The sequence below is a fragment of the Vitis riparia genome, unplaced genomic scaffold (assembly GCF_004353265.1).
Source record: "Vitis riparia cultivar Riparia Gloire de Montpellier isolate 1030 unplaced genomic scaffold, EGFV_Vit.rip_1.0 scaffold484_pilon_pilon, whole genome shotgun sequence".
In the NCBI taxonomy this organism is placed as follows: domain Eukaryota; kingdom Viridiplantae; phylum Streptophyta; class Magnoliopsida; order Vitales; family Vitaceae; genus Vitis; species Vitis riparia.
Genome location: NW_023269689.1, coordinates 37255 through 42576, shown reverse-complemented (window position 1 = coordinate 42576; position 5322 = coordinate 37255).

Here is a 5322-nt window from a genome sequence, read left to right as displayed (position 1 = left end):
ACTATGAACAGCTCAGGGTTGTTGATGACATGAAAGTCTAGAGTTCGTGAACCAAAAGCTCTCGATGTTATGAACAACTCAAGGTCGTAGATGACATGATTTACTTTGGGTCATGCGCTCAAGGCTCTAGACGCTATGAATAGCTTAGGGCTAAGGATCACATTAGCTACTTTAGGTCGTGAGCTCTAGGCTCTAGATGTTATGAACAACTCTAGGCTATGGTTGACTTGAATTACTCTAGGTTGTGAGCTCCAAGCTTTAGATGCTATGAAAAACTTAAGAGTTGTTGATGATATGAAGGACTCTAGATCATGAGCTTAAGGTTCTAAATGTTATGAATAGCTTAAGGTTCTGGATGACATGAATGACTCGAGGCCATGAACAAAGGATTATAAAAACTATGAACATCTCAAGGTTGTGGTTGACATGAACGCCCCTAGGTCATAAGCTCAAGGATGTAAATGTTATGAACAGTTCAGGGCTATCAATGATATGAGCCAATCCGAGTCATGACCTTAAGGCATTAAATATTATGAATAGCTCAAGCTGGTTGAAGGCATGAAAGAATCTGAGCCATGAGGTTAAGCCACTAGATTCTATGATTATCTTAGGGTTGTGGAAAACATGAACAACCCTAGGTCTTGAGCTTAAGGGTTTAGATGCTATGAACAACTCAAAGCTTCCAATGACATGAGCCACTTTAGGTCATGAGATTAGGGCTTTAAATGCTATGAACAACTTTGGGTTGTGAGGTTAGGGCTCATTATTCTATGAAGAGCTTAGCACTGTGGATGGCATGAACGAATTTCAGTCATGAGTTGAGAGCTTTAGATGCTATGAATAGCTATATTCTATTGTTGACATGAACAACTCCCGGTCAAGAAATCAGAGCTCTAGAAGCTATTAACAACTTAGGGTTGTCAATGACATAAAAGGCTATGGGTCATTAGCTTGGGACTCTTGATGCTATGAACAGCTCAAGACTATGGATGACATTAGCTACTCTAAGTCACAAGCTCAAGGCTTTAGATGTTATGAATAGCTCTAGGTTGTGGATGACATTAACTACTCTAGGTCATGATATCTGGGCATTAGATGTTGTGAACAAGTATGAGCTATGTTTGACATGAATAACTCTAGGTCATGAGCATAGAGTACTAGATGCTATGAACCGCTATAAGTTACAGATAACATGGACTACTCTAGGTCATGAGCTAAGGGCTCTTGATGTTATGAACAGCTCTGGGCTATGGATGACATGAACAACTTCAGGTCGTGAGCTCAAGGCTTTAGATGCTATTAATAGCTTATGATTATGAATGACATGAGCTACTCTAGGTCATGAGCTCAAAGCTCTACATACTATGAACAACTATCAGCTTCGGGTGACATGAATGGCTCTTGATCGTGAGCTCAAGCCTCTTGATGCTATAAACAACTCAAGATTGTAGATGACATGAAAGACTATGGGTCATGAGCTTAGGGCTCTTGATGATATGAACAACTCAAGGCTGTGGATTACATGATCTACTCTGGGTTATGAGCTCAAGGCTCTAAATGCTATGAACAATTGATTACTACTCAAAAAGTGCTATTTTACAGCTTGTAATTAACTCTTTTAAACACTTTTGAGTAGTAGTTATTACATTTTAACTCAATTGGTATGTTAAGGACCCTTGCAATCAATTCTAATCAAATTGAGTTAAGTTTTGGTGTTTTTGATAGCTTTATGATCACCAAAGCAATCTAAGATTGAAAGAGAGTTCTATATAGTCCATGGCAAAGCAAATGGAAGCTCATTTACAAGAAGAATCCAAGCTTTGGAGCTTTGTAGTCCTTTTCCAAAAGCAAATCAAGAATATAAGGAGGAAAAATGAAGAGAGGAATCTAACATAAAGAAATTCAAGAGGATAGCAACTATAAGACACATTTTGAGCACTTTCTGGAGTCCATTTTATACATACTATATGTCGTTTTGAATCTCGGGAAGTTAGGAGTCCAACACTTCAAACGGTGTGCAAATCAGAGCTAAAATGAAGAAGTTATGGCCATTGGAAGAAAATTACACCAAGCTGAAAGGCAATTTTGCAAGTTGCGAAATCACAAAGTGAAAGCTGTGAAATCAACCTTTTCTTTCGAAATGAAGACTTTTAGCTTGTGAAATTTTCATAGCCCATGTTGCAAGCTACGAAATCCACCTGAGTGCTCCTAGATATTTTCAACCGACTCTTTTAGATTTTTTCTTCAGATATTTGTTGTTTAAATCCCCATTTTCTCCTTGTAATCCACTAATCATAGGATTCCTTAGTTAGAAAGTAAGAAGAAACGGTGAATAACCTCCTATATATCATTTGTAATTTTCTTTACACAAGGATATCTCGGGAGGTTGTTCTCAGAGACCAACTTTTTGTATAGTTTTGAAGAAAGTAATACACAGAGCTTTGCTCTGCCTTACCTACTCATTGTGATTGTATTTTTCTCACTAGCCAAACAAGCTTTGAGGATGTTTCCTTAGAGAATGAGAGGCTAGGATTTTTGTCTCTTGGAGTTAAGGAAGCTGGGTAAGGTGCCGAATGCAAAAATTGGAAGTTTTGTTGTTTCAACTTTTAGTGAAGAGAAAGTGTGACCCATTAATGGTTTCTATGTTTTTAGTTAACTTAAAATCACCTGGGCCAACACTTGGTAAGGCAAGTGATCTCCATCCATTGAGATGCACTAGTTTATCTCTTGCGAGTCTTTAGGAGGTGGTTCAAAGGTAGGATTTTCTAGAATAGCCAACACTTAGTAAGCTTTTATACTCTAAGGAGACATCCATTAGTTATCTCTTGCGAGCTTTTGAAGAGTAATCCAAGGTTAAGGATTACCTTGAATGGCCAATACTAGGTGAGAGGTATGAAACATTGCAAGATGATTCAGTGACAAGGAATTAGTGTTTGAAGCCATAAAAGGGAAGCATCTGTACCACATCAGTTTGGGAAATAACTATATGTTAAATCCCCAATGCGAGGAAAAGATTCAAGTGACCGAAACTCTATTTTTGTAATAGGAACCTGAGCCCAATGATCCAAAAACTCCAAGAAACACTTTTTTTTGTAAGTAATTCCCGTTACTTTATTTGTTTCACTTAAAAACCAACCTTTTCAAACATCTTTATGTTTTCTTTTAGAGCTAACATTCAAATGAAAAAACACCAATTTAGTTTTGAACTAATATCAATTTTGAAGTGAAAACCCATCCCAGTGAACGATCCTAGAGCCACTATGCTATGCTAGCTGAGGCTATCATAGTACATGGTGAAATAGGTTATAAATTTTGTTGATTGCTCCCGTCTGAGGACCGAAATCAAGGCACACCAGTTGATTGATCGCCAATCAACAGGACATACACTACCTGGGCACGAAATCAACAACTCTAGGTTATCATTGACTTGAACGACTCTGAGTCATGAGCTTTGGGCTTTAAAGGTTATGAACAACTTAGGGTTATTGATGACACAAAAGACTCCAGGTCATGAGCTTAGGACTTTAAATGCTATGAAGACCTCAGGGTTATGCATGACATGAATGACTCGGGGTTGTAAGCTAAAGGCTATAGATACTATGAGCATCTCATGGTTGTGGTTGACGTGAATGACTTAGGATTGTGAGCTCAGGGCTTTAGATACTATGAACATCTTAGGGTTGTGGTTGACATGAGCAATAGTAGGTCATGAGCACAGGGCTTTAGATGTTATGAAGAGCTCAGGATTGTTAATGGTATGAGCCACTCTAGGTCGTGACCTCAGGGCTTTAGATGCTATGAACAACTTTAGGTTGTGGTTTACATGAATGACTTCGAGTAGTGAGCTCAAGCTCCCAGATTTTATAAACATCTCAAGAATGTGAATGACATGAATGGCTCTAGTTGTTAAGCTCAAGGCTCTAGATGCTATAAACAATACTAGGTTATAGTTGAGATGAGTGACACCAGGTTGTGAGCTCAAGGCTTTAGATGTTATGAACAACTTCAGGATTTTGATGACATGAACCACTTTGGGTTGTGAGATTAGGGATTTAAATGTTTTGAATAGCTTTGAGTAGTCAATGATATAAAAGACTCTAGGTTGTGAGTTCAAGGCTAATGATTCTATGAACAGCTGAACGCTATGGATGATATGAATGACTCTAAGTCAAGAGATCGGGGCCCTAGATGCAATGAGAAACTATAGGTTGTGGTTGACATGAAAGACTAAGGGTCGTGAGCTTAAGGCTTTAGATGTTATGAACAACTCAGGGTTGTCAATTACATGAGTCACTCTGGATCTTACGCTCAAGCCTTTAGAGGCTATAAAAAACTCAAGGTTGTGGTCGACATAAATTACTCTAGGTTATGATCTTAGGTCTCTAGATGCTATGAACAACTCAGAGCTATCAATGACATGAAAGACTTTGGGTCCTGAGCTCAATGCACTGGATTTTATAAATCAGTCAAGGTTGTGCATGATATGAATGACTCTAGGTTGTGAGCTTAGGGCCCTAGATGCAACAAACAGCTCTGGGTTGTGGCTAGCATGAAAGATTCTAGGTCGTGAGCTTAAGGCTCTAGATGCTATGAATATCTCAATGGTGTGGAATACATAAGCTTCTCGAGGTCTTAAGCTTAGGGTGCAGATGCTATGAATAGCTTAGGCCTATGGTTGACATGAACGACTTTGGGTTCTTAGCCCATAACTTTAGATGCTACTCAAGGTCGTCGATGACATAAGCCACTCTTGGGCATGAGCTCAGGGCTTTAGATGTTATGAACAACTCTGGGTTGTGGTTGAGATTAAAGACTTATGGTCATGAGCTTAGGGCTCTAGATGCTATGAGGGGCTCAAGGCTATCGATGACAGGAAACATTATGGGTCATGAACTTAGTGCACTAGATGCTATGAACAACTTTGGGTTATGGTAAACATGAACAACCTTAGGTCATGAGCTCAAGGCTCTTAATGCTATGAACAACTCAGGGCTGTTATGACATGAAAGACTTTAGGTCGTGATGCCAGGGCTCTTTATGCTATGAATAGCTGAAGATTGTGGATGACATGAGCTACTATAGGTGGTGATCTCAAGGCTCTAAATTATATAAACAGCTTAATGATATGGATGACATGAGCTCCTCTAAGTAATGAGCTCAAGTCTATAGATGCAATAAACAACTTTGGGAAATGGTTGACATGAACGACTCCGGGTCATGAGCTTAAGGGTTTAGATGCTATGAACATCTCAAGGCTATGGATGACATGAATGACTCTAGTTCATCAACTAAAGGCCCTAGATGCAATGAAAAGTTCTAGGT